Source organism: Panthera uncia, assembly GCF_023721935.1.
Source record: "Panthera uncia isolate 11264 chromosome A1 unlocalized genomic scaffold, Puncia_PCG_1.0 HiC_scaffold_17, whole genome shotgun sequence".
In the NCBI taxonomy this organism is placed as follows: domain Eukaryota; kingdom Metazoa; phylum Chordata; class Mammalia; order Carnivora; family Felidae; genus Panthera; species Panthera uncia.
This window is the reverse complement of record NW_026057577.1, coordinates 30,913,541-30,929,314: the sequence shown is the minus strand read 5'-3', so window position 1 is coordinate 30,929,314 and position 15,774 is coordinate 30,913,541. Positions and strand designations below refer to the sequence as shown.

At 39.3% G+C, this 15,774-nt stretch overlaps 1 pseudogene; it reads right to left on the bottom strand.

Annotated features, from left to right (window-relative positions):
* Nucleotides 1-950: 950 nt before the first annotated feature.
* Nucleotides 951-1,597, bottom strand: LOC125935205 (high mobility group protein B1-like; annotated as a pseudogene).
* Nucleotides 1,598-15,774: the final 14,177 nt, after the last annotated feature.

Here is a 15,774-nt window from a genome sequence, read left to right as displayed (position 1 = left end):
AGAGAACAATTAATTCATCTAAGATGCATTAGAGGGGCACTGGGGTGGCTCATTCGGTAAGCAACCAGCTCTTGATTTCCGCTCAGTTTGGTCTCGCAGTCTGTGAGTTCAAGCCCCAAGCTAGACTCTGCACTGGCTGCATGGAGATTCTCTCTCTTTCTGTGTACCTCCCTCAAAAATAAATAAATAAATACACATTAAAAAAAAATAAGATGGATTAGAAACAACTGAAGATGAAAAGACTCTCATCCCCATGTATAACTACTTCATGTTGTGTGCCAAAAAGAACCTCTCTTAAATTTCCATGCTACTTTACATTCCCACACTGTACTCAGCAAAGGTAGTGGCTGCTGAAAATGCCACTAGGACAAGACTAGGTAAAGATACTTTTGATAGTGTTTTAACTATACAAAAGAAGATACTGTACAGTTTATTTATTTTTAGAGATAGCACTCAAGCCATGGAGAGGGGCAGAGCAAGAGAGAGAGAGAGAGAGGGAGGGAGAGAGAGAACGTTAAACAAACTCCACACTCAGCACAGAGGGCTGGATCCCATCACCCTGGGATCATGACCTAAGCCAAAATCAAGAGTTGGATACTTAACCAGCTGAGCCACCCAGGCACCCTGAAACTGTACATTTTAATTTTTTTTAATGTTTATTTTTGAGAAAAAGAGAGAGAGAGCATGAGCAGGGGAGGGCAGAGAGAGAAGGAGACACACAGAGAGAGAGACAGAGCATGAGCATAAGCATGAGCAGGGGAGGGGCAGGGAGACACGATCTAAATCAGGCTTCAGTCTCTGGGCTGTCAGCACAGAGCCTGATGTGGGGCTGGAACCCACTGACCACGAGATCATGACCTGAGCTTAACTGACTGAGCCACTCTGGCACCCTGAAACTGTACAGTTTAAAAACAAGTTTCATGCAGCCTTAGATTTCACCCCTTTTTCTTTCAAAGGGGTGAATTGTGTACAGGGAGTTTAAATACTTTACAGACAAGAACAAAAGTAGTACCAACATATTCATTATCATCCTCCTCGTCCTTTCCATCTTTCTTCTCTTCCTTCTTTTTCTTGTTTTCAGCCTTGATGACTTTTTTGTTTTGCCACATAGGCTTGTTTTCATATTTTGGTATTGCAGCAATCTGATTTATGTAATTTTCCTCAGCTTAGCAGCCTTCTTTTCCTAAGACTGCTTGTGCTCTGCAGCCGTGTTACTCTACATCTCTCCCTGTTTCTTTGCAGCATCACTAATGCATAGGCCAGGGTGTTCTCCTTGGATTTGGGCCAGTACTCAAAAACAAAAAGACTGAAGGTGATTTCTTCAGTACATTGGGATCCTTGACCTTCATTTTGTTTCCCCTTTTGGAGGAATGTAGGTTTTCATTTCTTTTATAACTGCCTTGTCTGTATTTGCCATATCTTCAAAGTTACCTTTCTCTTTATCACACATGGTCTTCCACATCTCTGAGTGCTTTTGTAAAACTGAGAAGGTGACTGAAGCATCTGGTTGCTTCATGTGTTCCTCCTGGCAAGTTTGCACAAAGAGTACATATAATGACATTTTGCTTCTCAGCCTCTTAGGATCTTCTTTGCCCATGTTTAGTTTAGTTGTTTTTTTTTTTTTTTTCCCAGTGTGACACAGAGTCACACATTGCCCATCTGGTTCTTACTTGCCCTAGTCCTGTCTCTATAGAGCTCAGAGTACTGCAATGGCTGTCAGTTTATGGTATGATTTTGACAATGATGTAACATTAAGTAATAGGAGACTGATAAAAGATGTTGCTGTATTATTATTATTTTTTAAGTTGGAGAAGTAAGACATGGAATTTATTTTTAAATTAAGCTTTGTATGGGGCTTGAACTCATGACCCTGAGATCAAGAGTCATATGCCTGGGATGCCCGGATGGCTCAGACTGTGAAGTGTTTGACTTCGGCTCAGGTCATAATCTCATGGTTCCTGAGTTAGTTCCCCACCTGAGGCTCTCTGCTGTCAGCACAGAGCCCACTTTGGATCCACTGTCCCCTTCTCTCTCTGCCCCTCTCCTCCTCATGCATGCACATTCTCTCTCTCCCTCAAAAATTATAAAATGAATGTTTTGGTTTTTTTTTAAAAAGGTCACATGCTCTACCAAATGACCAGCCAGACGCCCCAAGACAGAATTGTAGTTATGATATTTTCCTAAGCATATATCCTATATGTAGATGCATAATTAATACACATTTCAGACAGTTTAGTTCAAAAAGTTTAAATAAATAATCATTTTGTATAATTAAAATAGAACCAGATTATGATTTTAACCAATCACTTATATATAACTATTTCCTCAACAAGTGCCTTCCAAGGATTACCAGAGAGTAGGGTAACAATTCATCTTTGTTTGCCTAGGATTTTGCTGGTTGTATAACTGAAAGTTGTGCATCCTGGAGCTTTCTTAGTCCTGAGCAAAATGGAATGCTTGGTCACTCTACCAAATAGTCCTTAGGTTAGTATTTCCCAGTTATGTTTTTGTGATAAGGTACTAGTTTCAAAAGAAAATGTAAAATTCTCACTTCTTAAATTTTTAAAAATTTGTTTATTTTAGTAATCTCTACATCCAACATGGGGCTCAAATTCATGACCCTGAGATCAAGAACTGCATGTTCTACTGGCTGAGCCAGCCAGGCACTTCTCAATTCTTTAATTTTAATTTACTCAAAAACAAACGAACAAATAGGTTGTAAAGCACTTTATTAACAGATTTTTAACCTGGCCTAATCTCTTCAAAAAGTCAATGTCATTATTAAACAAAAACTGGAAATGTGGAAGAACTTCTACATTAAGAGACTAAAGAGACCTCTAAAATTAAAGCATCTAACTAAAAGCAACCAAAAGCATCCTAACCAAATCTCACGAGATCGTGACTTGATCCTGGTTTTAAAAAGGGGAGTGCCTGGGTGCCTCAGTTGGTTATACATCCGACTTTGGCTCAGGTCATGATCTCATGGTTCATGAGTTTGAGCCCTGCATTGCTGTTGTCAGCTCAGAACCCGCTTCAGATTGTCTGTCCCCATCTCTCTCTGCCCCTCCCTTGCTTGTGTTCTCTCTTTCTGTCTCGAAAATACACACACACACACACACACACACACACACACACACACGGCACCTGGGTAGTTCAGTTGGTTAAGTGTCCAACTTTTCATTTCAGCTCAGATCATGATTGCATGGTTCATGGGTTAGAGCTCCACACCAGGCTGTGCACTGGCAAGTGTGAAGCCTGCTTGGGATTCTCTTTCTCTCTCTCTCTCTGCCCAACTCCCCCCTCCCCCCCGCCCAGTTTGTGCTCTCTCTCTTTCAAAATAAATAATAAATAAACTTTAGAATATATATATAAGATCCTTGGGGGCACCTAGGTGACTTAGTTGACTAAGTGTCTGGCTCTTGGTTTTGGCCTAGGTCATGATCTCATGGTTCATGTCTTTGAGCCCCACGTTGGGCTCAGTGCTGATGGTGCAGAGTCTGCTTGGGATACTCTCTCCTTCTCTTTTTGCCCCTCCCCTGCTCATGCTCTCTCTCTCTCAAAATAAATAAACTTAAAAAAAATCTTGGGGCTTCTGGGTGGTTCAGTCATTAAACTTCCAACTTCAGCTCAGGTTGTGATCTCATGGTTTTTGAGTTCAAGCCCCGCATTGGGCTCTGGGCTTCCAGCTCAGAGCCTGGAGCCTGCTTTGGATTCTTTATCTCCCTTTCTCTCTGCCCCTCCCCCAATTGCACTCAGTCTCAAAAATAAATAAACATTAAAAAAAAAACTTTAAAAAATCTTTAGAGGACAATTAAGGACATTTAGCTATGGATTAAATATTAGGTGGTAATAAGGAATAATTGCTAAATTTCATAGGGTCAAAATGGTATGATCATAAAAGGAGAATGTAATTATTTTTAGATCATGCATTCTAAAATATTTAGGATAAAGTTTTTGATGTTTGCAATTTATTTTCAAATGGTTTGTCAAGAAAATATTTTTATACATTTTTGATAAAACAAAGTTAGCAAAATAATTTAACAATTATTCAGTCTAGGTGGTAGGCACCCTAGTGTTCATTGTACTGTTCTTTCAACTTTTCTGTGCTTTAAAGCTATTCATAAATAAAGTTGGGGAAAAAAAGAGAAAAGATCTGTCATCACCATAATCTAGTAAGTTTTTCACATCATTGATAGGGAGACATTCAGATGTTACATGCCTCTTTTTTTTTTATTTAGTTTTTATTTTTTTTAATGTTTTTTTATTTTTGAGAGAGAGAGAGAGACAGAGTACAGGTGGGGCAGAGAGAGAAAGGGAGACACAGAATCCACAAAGCAGTCTGCAGTCTCTGAGCTGTCAGCACAGAGGCTGACTGAAGGCTCAAACTCCTGAACCACAAGAATGACCTGAGCCCAAGTTGGACGCTTAACCATCTGAGCCACATAGGCGCCCTAAGATGTTGTATACCTCTTGATACAAAATGAAAGATACTAGTCATCTATGATGTGTTCTAGCCAAATGTAAGTACCTTAAGATTATTTTAAAGATTTTATTTTTTAACTAATCTCTACATACAACATGGGGCTTGAACTTACAGCCCTGAGATCAAGAGCTGCATGCTTGGGGTGCCTTGGGTGGCTCAGTTGGTTAAGTATCCAACTTAGACTCAGGTCATGGTCTCATGGTTCATGAATTCAAACCCCACATTGGGCTCTGTGCCTACAGCTTAGAGCCTTGGGGCCTGCCTCAGATTCTGTGTCTGCCTCTCTTTCTGACCCTCCCTAGCTTGCACTCTGCCTCTCTCTCTCTCTCTCTCTCTCTCTCAAAAATAAACTTAAAAAAAAAAAAAAGCAACTAGAGAGGTACCTGGCTGGCTCATTCGGTGGAGCATGCAAGTCTTAATCTTGGAGTTGTGAGCTCAAGCCCGACATTAGGTATAGAAATTGTTTAAAAATAAAATCTTTAAAAAAAATTTTAAGAAGCACCTAGAAAAATTTGGAAGATGGGATGTTTGGCAGGACAGCTGCCCTCATCTTCTTAACACATTGGTGTCATGAGAAAAGGGATTATTTTAGATTAAAAGAGACTTAAGATACATAATCAGAATCAATTCTTGTTTCTAGATTGGACCCTGGTTTAGACAGACAAGGGGCAAAGGATCTTTTTGAAGAGACAACTGGGAAGATTTGAATTCAGACTGAGTATTAGATGAGATGAAAATGTATTATCTTGTAAGGTAAAGATTGTTAACCCAAAAGAACACATTACAAAGCAGTATGCACAATGTGATCCTACTTTGATGAAAAAAATACATATAAGCATATACATGTAGAATATGATGTGGAAGGATACCCACTTATTATATATCTTATTATTATAAAATGTCTGGAAGGTGGGAAGAAGCTGTTTTATTTTTTTTTAGTTTTTGCTTAGTTGTATTTTCAGTACAATTCCAGTTGCATTTCTCCAGTGTTCATGTTACTGCTTTTGTAATTTTTTCTAAGGTTGAGAAAGATAAACATCTTAATAGGTGTCAACATTAAAATTGTTGGCAACATTTCTTTATTAATAGACTTTCTATGGGCAAGATGTTTTACAAGTTCTTAGTGCTGGCGTATATCTGAATTTTTGGAAGTATTCCTCCTGAGACTAATATGCCTGCTGTATTCAAAACACCTTTAGCATCAGTGTTGGGAAGACCAACCAAAATCTTAATAACAAAGGTAAGTAATAGATTGTTGTATTTTGAGCAATGGACAAGAGCACATAGGAAAAAGCAAATTTTACAATCAGAGTCCAGTGTGACAGCTTCAGGAGGTCATTTCCACCACAAGAGATTCCTCTTGTGGAAAAGAGAGGCAACATTGTATATGGCAGAAAAATTGCATTGTAGAAGTCAGCTCCAGTCTTCTGTTTTTTAAAAATGGGGCATTGGGGTGAGAGAAAACAGACTAATCTGAGATGTATTTGGGAGATCGGATAGACAAAAATACATGCACATAGAAACATTTATAGTTAGCCACAGGATTCCTTAATTTTAGGTTATTATTTCATGGGCCATATTGCAAAGGGTAGCGTAAGGTGAATAGGAAAACAAGAAGACCGCCTTCTTGTTTACTTCCTGGATCATTGGAGAAGGGAGTAGACCACTTTCTGACCAACCTTTTATGTAGTACCAGAGTACTGTGCCCACACAGGTCATCGTTAAGTGCTTTAATGCATCTCTCTCACACTGAATGATAGTGTCTTATCCTTATTAATCAAGATAGATCACTTCAATTCAGTTCCTTTCTCCAGGACTCCGAGACCAAAGAAAGCAAGCAAGCATGTAATTCTGTTATGATTTGGAACTAAATGGTTCAGATGTTTCTTTACTTCTGTAGAAGTTTAGATACAGGATAACATCTAGAAGCTTCCCGTGCCTGTTACCAGTCTTCTTATACTTAGCCAGGAAACATGGCATAACATGTCTAACCTGGGCATATCTTCTCAGCATATGTTTGGGGGGTTTTGAAGGGTAGAATATTGCTTGAAGAAGAGAGCTCCCAGCAGTAGTGCATATGCCCTGGCAGAAGAGTGCTACAGATTACCTTGATTTGAAAGTGTCACAAATACTTTTGAGAAGTGCTTGCCTAGCTCGGAAATACTACTACTGCTTTTATGGAGCTCTTTATAAGAACTATTTAAATTAAGCTTTGATTTAATTCAGAGATGGCCCAATTCTTTGTTTGCTATTTCTCTCACTTCAGATGCTTTGCCTGGAAAGGCAAAATGCTTTTCCTTAGTCCCCTCACTAACAGCAGTCCCTGTCCTAACTTTATTCCTTTCATTTTAGATCCATAATTGCTTTCCAAAAGCCCTGTCAGACTTAGGAGAAACTTTAACAGAATTTACTTCTAAAGGTAGAATCCGGTGATTTCTGGCAATTTGAGATAGTGTGAGTTTGCTTTCTCCTACCTCACCAAAGGACATGACTAAAGGAGGAGCTTTGTGGAGCAGTCGTGCATGGCTTTCCTATTAAATTAGACCCTTGAGTCCACTAGACTAGGATAACTAAATAAAATGATATTGTCTGTTCCTTTCCTGCTTCCAAGGTGACCCAAAAAGTTCTCTCCCATCCAAATCAAGGGTTGATGACATTGCTTTGATTGATACCTTTTGTCCCCAAACCAAATTGTTTTTTATAGCTCACCCCCTGCTAGCACTTTCCAAAGTGCCACTGCCATCAGCTCCAGAGGGAGCCCCTTCCTCAGGCTTCCTGGCCAGCAGCTGCACTGTGATGGCCAGTAACACTGAATGGGAGGAGAAAGCAGCTTGCAGACAAATGGGCAGCTAATCTGACCGACAGCCCCATCACTAGAACCATAAAAAACTTCTTTTTCCCCTGCCCCTCCCCCACTTGCCTCATCTGCATTTCTTAGCTGAAGTGGGTGGAATGCCTCTTGGAAGAATTATAGCTTCAATATTGTTTATCAAATCAACCTCAATTTTTTTTTTCCTTTTTTCTTTCTTAAACCAATTCTCTTTATTGGGCCCAATATTGTCAAATCACTACAGACCTTATAGATATTAAAAGGACAATAAGGGAATATTATGAATAACTTTATGCCAATAAGTTTGACAAATTAGATGAAATAGACAAAGCCCCTAAAAGACACGGATTATCAACAATGTGTCTGTCACCTGAACTATAGTTTCTAGATCCTTCTTTAAACTTTCTGTTACTACTCTCTGTGTTCAGCTTTTTATTTTGAAGCAGCCATTCAGAGCTTACTTAATTAGCATTCTCAATTCTTCTGGGATCTGGTTACTTTTCAGCACAAGTTTTGTAATTGTGTGATAGAGGGGTTAAACTATTGTATGAGAATAAGCATCTCGGGGGTTAATAAGTCTTATCTTAAGATTCTAAAACCCTGATCCTTCTGGGTGGCCTTTATGTTGAGGCCAGAATGACAGCCTCTCTGGACTTTATCTAGTGTCTCTGGTCCTTGCAATGTGAGAACATTTCAAGGAGTCGTTAACATATATATGTGGTTAGAGCCTCTTGCACCATAAAATGGTTAGACAAGGACCAATATAAAACAGTCAGTCTACAATGAAGCTGAGGCCTTGAAAACAAGCACATCCTTTTCAGTGGTACTTGCTTTTTTATAATGTGTCATTTAGCAAATGGACTGTGAAGAATTAGTCATGCCAGACTTCTAGCCATCTGATGACTGGCTATAGACTAAATATCCCAGTTGAAAATCTTTAGGCTTTAAAGCTTCAGTCTTTCCTTTCAAAGTTCAATTGAAATAAAATACTACATCTGATAGGACTCCCAAGTTCTAGTCTAGTTTAACTTGTTTGCACCTTTCAGAGATGCAAGTTCAGCACACAAATGGCAAACTTTTATGAGTTCCTTCATGCCTCTCAGGAGTGTAAGAAAATGAAATTTTGAAACCATTGTTACCTTTGTGCTGAGAAATACAATACTAGAGTTAGGTAAAAATGTAATATTATTAAGGTATTATCTCATCGGCCAAATCACCATGTTACATCCCCCTTTCTATTGTGAATATGATAGGTCCAAGGCTGAATTCACTATTGTGTATGGAAAGCCAGACCTTTTCTTGAGATTCCCAGAGGTCTGGATACCCCTACCTGCCTTCTTCTCTCAGCTCTTTCAATAGTTACCTGACTCTCAGGGCCTGACTGTAGGCTCTCCTAAGCCACCTGGCTGGCCTTTTCCCTGGACTCCACACCCTTGCATCTTCTTTTACTTTTCTTACTGTCACAGCTCCATTCTTAAAGTCTCTTCATTTTTTTCTTGATCATCATTTCCTTTTATCTTTACCAGTGAGTTTGGTATTCCTGACCTCAACATAAGCTGCTATAAAAGTTTGGGTTTGTTGGTTAAATCTCAATAAAACTGAAAAAGATAAAGATTTTTTGAAGCTATGAAGCACATCACAGACTAAAGTACTTAAAAACATTATGCTATCATACTTTGTTACTGTTCTAGTTGGCCTGGGGACTCAAGTTGAATAGACACTGCCCATGATGAAAATAGGTTTCCTTCTTCCATTGAGTAGCTAGGTTTGACATTCATTCTATTTTGTGACAACAAGTATTTGTTGAGTATCTCATGTATGCCTAATGCGTTAAAAATAGTATCATATTTGTTGGTCTGGTATTCAGAGCTCTCACAGACTGGCCAGTGCTTGTCTTTCCAACTTTATCACACCAGAACTTGCCCTTATGAACACTGCTCTAGCTAGAGTGGTCTAGTGGCTCATTCCTAATTGTGTTCATTTGCTGAAGCCAGTCTCTTCCTTTACTCCTGCATCCCCACATCACAAATACTGGATGACTCTCCTACTCTTTTATGGTTATGCAATTCCTAGTTTAGAAGGCAATTTCCTAGAATTTTGCTCTAAAATATGCTTGCTTCTTGTGCCTGTGAAATACTCATGCTTAATTTCTGACTTCTCTGGCACTTAATAATATACTCTGTAGACATAATATAGTGGGTAATATGGTCAAATGGTTTAGCAGTTGGCTTTTGGAAATAGTAAAGCAGTTTTGTATCATAACTCCATGACTTCCTAGTTCTGTGACCATGGGAGGAGTTGCTTAGTCTCTAAGAATGTTGCTTCATCTGTAAATTGAAGATAATGATAGTATTGACTTGACAGGTTGTTGTAAGAATTAAATGTGATATGTAAAAGCACCCAACAGTACCTTGGAGGCACAGAGTAAGCACTTAGTCAATGTTAGCTATCATTATTTGCCTCATGTATTTTATTATTGTTTTTAATTATGAATTTTTTTCTTAAGTAAACTCTAGCCCCAATGTTGGGCTTGAACTCATGATCCCAAGATCAAGAGTCACATGCTCCACTAGAATGAGCCAGCCAGATGCCCCTACCTCCTATATTTTTAACTCATTTATATACGGATTATGTTCCCACCATTAATGGAAGAACTTTCTCCTATTACCTATTACATGCCAAACGCTATACTAAGCACTTTTATTATTTAACGCTCACAACAATCTTGAGTTTAAAATGATGGATCTCAGGGTGCTTGGATGGCTCAGTAGGTTAAGTGTCCAACTCTTGGTTTCAATTCAGGTTTGTGGGTTCGAGCCCCACATCAGGCTCCATGTTGACAATGTGGGGCCTGCTTGGGATTCACTCTTTCTCTACTTCCCTCTCCCCCACCCCCACTCTCTCTCCCTCTCTCAAAATAAATTTCTTAAGAAATTCTTAAGAAATTTCTTTAAAAAATTTCTTTTAGGGGCGCCTGGGTGGCTCAGTCAGTTAAGCGTCCGACTTCAGCTCAGGTCACGATCTCACTGTCCGTGAGTTCGAGCCCCGCTTCGGGTTCTGGGCTGATGGCTCACAGCCAGGAGCATGCTTCCGATTCTGTGTCTCCCTCTCTCTCTGCCCCTCCCCCGTTCATGCTCTGTCTCTCTCTGTCTCAAAAATAAATAAACGTTAAAAAAATAAATAAACAAAAATTAAAAAAAATTTCTTTTAAATGATTGGGTCTAGAGGCCATATCTAGGAATTATTAGAGCTACAGTTTTTAACTTAGTTACATTTGGCTCAAAAGCCGTTCCATGACTTCATGGTGTTTTTTTCACAGACCTAGAAAACCTTGTTTTTTTCATAGGTCCTGCTAAGTGTTGTGTACAGACCAAGTTCATTCATTTAATGGACTTATTTTGTATAAATCAGTGGAGTGGAACTTGGAGCTTTCCTACATTTATGCTATTGCTTTTGGGGGCCGATAATCACAGTTTTGTTTCCTTTATCACAAATGAAATGCCTCCAAATCCCTTTTCATTTTCCATATTACTAAAGGCATTCATGCCTTTATTTACATTTAACCACCACTTGTCCTTGCTTAGCTTTACCAGTGAATATTAAACTACATAATACAACCCCTTCATTTATAGTTGAAGCAGGGTAGCTGACAGACATGCCCAAGGTCACACATCAAGCTAATGGCTGATGAGCCAGGTTCCTGGATCACATCCAGAGTGCTACTTACTATGCAAGGAGCCCCTTGAGAAGAAGCACTTTTGAAAAGACTGTTATCATAAGCTGTTAACAGCCTCCACCTGCAGTCTTTTTTGTGGCATTAATTTAACAGTAAACCTTTTAAAAAATATAATATACAAATAAGCTGCCTTCAGCACAAAATTCAAATTATTGAAATCTAATCATAAGACCATATGTACTTGAAGAACATCTTACTATTGCTGTTTTACAGGCTATAAGCTTCTAGAAACCAAAGGGAGTTCTAATTTATTCTGTATGGCAATTGGCATGAGACATCATATGAAGGCCAGACTGTCAGGATAGAGAAACTTAGGGGCTCAGAATAGAATTTTAGAATTCCGAAAAAGTTTTGTGCATATCTAATGCATTTGAATCCAGTCCCATTCTTTTTATAGTAACGATTTTGAAGCTCAGGAAGTGATTTGCATGGCATTATAGTAAAATCTGTGGCAAAATCAGCAACACTTTTCCAATAATGCCCAATTGCATTCTTTGATTACTTGAAAATTAAAATTAAATTGTGTTGATATCACAAAAATAGCAGGAATAAATACTTTTGGAGAAATATAACCTTTAGGGAACTAAAATCAAACATTACCTTAATCTCCCTTGAAGTGTGAACCGCCATATTATGTAGGCAACTTCACTGCATATACAGATTTTCCTGGCTTTTCAACAGTCCTTATGTGTTACTGGCAGAATTATTTTTTTCACCAGAAACATCAGAATTCAGAAAGAGAGAAAAAGGGAATTATCTCAGCTAAATGGGAACTTTGAACATCTCCAAATTGTGAGCTATTCTAAAGTGGCCTCAGTTTTTAACAACTTCTGATCACGGAGAGGAATCAGGATGGGTTTGGGTCATCCTCTAGGAAAATCAACAATTCTTTTCTAGTATTTTAGCCATAGAGGCAACAAAAATATGTGGCTGTTCAATATAGCTTTAACAGTATTTTTATCTTCAGTGTTTTCTTTAGGTTGTGGGTTATGTGTGTACACCTATTAGAGACCAGGATTCAAGAGAAATTTTGTATTGTCAAATTTTTGAGACAATTTCATTCTTCCCAGTTTGTGCTCATATAGATTCAGGTCACACTTTTTTCTTTGGTACAGTACTACCCAGCCTGGGTCTAAAATCAGACTGAGAAGGAGAATTATATGACAGTGGGGAACCACATCCATACCTTAAGCCCAGCCCTGTCCTTCAAACTCTGGAGATTATTCAGAGTCAACCCCAGGACACTAGTGAGTGTGGGAAGCTCTTGGAGAGGTGAGGAGTGGGAGGATACCAGGGACCTGAAAGATCTTATGAAGTTTCCTGCCAAGCTGGCCTAGGATTAACCCATCATTTCCCAGCCAGAGTTATCCCAGCTGTCTTGCTTTCCTGGGGCCTCTCATGTTAATCTATGGAATTGACCAACTGAGTTTGACCGTGACTGGCTTTGTTTTGCAAAACAAAATTGGTAAGGCAGGCCTCATGCTGACTGACTGAATGGTGTCATCAACTCAATTCAAGGGGTGCCACAAAAGCAAGGAAATGAAACTTCAATTTCCTCCTCATGTTAAATGATAGCTTATCATACTGATTATGACCCTTATGCAGCTCAGGGCAAAGTATTTTATTGCTTTTGTTGTGAACAGCAATAAACCACTCTCATCTTCCACATTTTCCTCCAACTCCTACCCCCACCCCACACCTGATTAAGGCTCATCCAAAAGGACTGTTCTTTTTTGTCAATGGTCTGAAAACCAAAGCCTTCTTATTTTTACACCCCCCCCCCCGCAACCTGTCAGGATTTTACCTTTATTCTAGGAGGCCCAAGATTTGCTTTAAAACAGAAACAAACAACCAAAGAGAGGTGGGGAAAAAACCCTTCTGGCTTCAGAGCACCCTTGTAATATCCAGCTCCTCTCACTTGAATGAGCTTTGCTTAGGTTCTGGATCAGGCAGACATTTGTTGTCTTCCCTGTGTTCACACTGCCCCTGTATATATACTTCCACTGGAATACTTCTATATAACACATTTTTATGGGCACAATTGTGCTTTCCTTCTGGATTGGAAAGGGCTATGTCTCTTCATCTTTGTGCCCCTGACCCATAGAAGGCATTCACTGAATGAACAGATTGATAGATGCCAACCCACAAAGTTCAGCTCATCTATTTCCCTACCTGCCAACAAGTCTGTACCTGTCTGTTCCCAGATTGCAAAAGAGGTCCAGTTGCTTAGCTTCCTCATTAGGCACTTGTGGACATCAGTGGGAGAAGTGTGGTGTTTCTTTGGACTTGAACCTGTACTCTCTTCCCTTCATCTCCTCCTTTTTGTAGAAGTCTCATTTATTCCCATGGCTTCAAAACTGTATGTGTATGACTCCTAAATTTACATCTCCATCTCAAATATCTTCTCTAATTTAGTCAGCTTTCCCAGATTTAATAACCAATTGCCTGCCTGATATCTCCACTTGAATGTCTCAGAATATTTTCAAAGTTTGCATGCTTAAAATGGAGCTCTTTGCAATTCATTTTTATTTTTTTATGTATGCCCTATGTCCAACGTGGGGCTTGAACTAATGACTCTAGGATCAAGAGTCCTGTGCTGTACTGACTGAGTTTAAAAGGAACTCTTTGGGTTCTTAGCTGGCTCAGTCAGTACAGCATGTGACTCTTGATCTCAGGGCTATGAGTTCAAGCCTCACGTTGGGCATGGAGCCTACATAAAATAAAATAAGGTAAAATAAAACTCTTGATTCCTGTCTTCCCATTAGCCCTAATGTCTTCCTCTCTCATTTTGCTGATGTCCATAAGTGGCATCATTTGCCACTCACTAAAGCTAGAAAACCAGAAGTTTTCCTAGATCCCTCCTCTTTTCTCACCCACCACATCCAGTGCTTCAGCAAATTTTATTGGTTCTACTTCATTTGTACATACTTCTCATTTTTCCTGTTCTCTCTAGTCGTACTGGCCCTACCTTATTCCAAGCTACCATCAGCTCTTGCCTGGCCTAATATATAATTGCCCTTTTGTCTTCAGGATTCCATGCTTGTCTCTCTCCAGTCCATTTTCCATATGAGCCAGTATGAATTTTCTTACAAAGTAAATAGGATCCAATCAGTACCCCACTTAAAATCTTTTAGTGGCTTCCCATTTCTCTGAAGTAAAATTCAGACTTTTTTACTGTGACCCACTGGATCTTGGATGATCTGACCTCTGCCTGCTTCTCTAAGTTCACCTCATGCCACCACATACAAACCATGCTCTAGTCACATCAAGCTTTTATCAACTCCTAGAATTTTTCAAGCTCTTTTCTGCTTTGGGCTTTATTGCTTTCTTTAATTTTTTTTTAAGTTTATTTATTTATTATTTTGAGAGAGCAAGAGAGAGCGGGTGGGGGAAGGGCAGAGAGAGACGGAAAGAAAGAGAATCCCAAGCAGTCTACAAACTGTCAGCCTGGAGCCTGACGCAGAGCTCAATCCCACAAACTGTGAGATCATGACCTGAGCCGAAGTCAGACGCTTAACCAACTGAGCCACGCAGGCACTCTCCCCCTTTATTATTTTAAATTTCAGAGAGAGAGAGAGAATGAGAGAGAACATTAAACAGGCTCCACACCCAGTGTGAAGCTTGATGCAGGGCTTGACTGCATGACCCTGGATTATGACCTGAGCCGAAATCAAGAGTCAGAATCCCAACCAACTGAGCCACCTAGAAGCCCCAGGACTTTATTGTTTATAACACTTCTTTCTAGAATATGCTTTCCTGAAGCTTTTATAATTGGATCCTGTTCATCTGAGTATCAGCCTAAATGTCAACTCACAGAAAGCCTTCTCTGACCACTTTATCTAAAGATGTTGCTGCCTTATAACAATCATAATTATTTCTATCCCAGTGTGTGATAATTTAATTTTTTATTTGCTCATTGTATATGTTCTCATTAGAATGCCAGTTCCATGAGGGCAGAGAGAGACCTGTCAGTGTCATGAACTTCTGTATCACCTGCATTTGTTCTATGCCTATAAAAGAGTAGGTGCTCAGTAAATATTTATTAAATGAATGAATGAATGAAATAGGTTATAAATAGGATCAGTGTATAACCATCATCAAGACAGGAAACTTTTCAGTGTGAAAGGAAACACAATTACATTTATACTTGGGACAATAGGCATAAATCATAAAGCAATAAAAAGAGCACTAGAGTTTCCAGAAATAAGTCCAAAGTACTCTGAAGTACCCTACAACAATTTTTTTCAAGTTTATTTATTTATTTTTTTTTAGTAATCTGTACACCGAATGTGTGGCTCAAAATCATGACCCCAAGATCAGGAGTTGCGTGCTCTTACAACTGAGCCAACAAGGCATCCCTGTGCCTTACAATATTTTTATATGGGAAAAGCCAAGTTAAAATGAGTACTATAGAAAGGGACATGCAGTGAAGAGTAGGGAATGGACTGACCTTTTCCTTCTTCTTGGGCTTAAGTGGTAAGGGTGTGTTTGGGAACCTCATATGTTCTTCTCTTTTCTTCTTCTTTTTTTCTTTAGTGTTTATTTTTTTATTTTGAGAGAGAGAGAGAGAAAGAGAGAGAGTGCGAGCAGGGGAGAGACAGAGAGGAGAGAGGGAATCCTAAGCAGGCTTTGCACTGTCAGTGCCAAGCCCAATGCGGGGCTTGATCCCATGAACCACAAGATCATGACCTAACCCCAAATCAAGAGTCAGAAGCCTGACTGTGC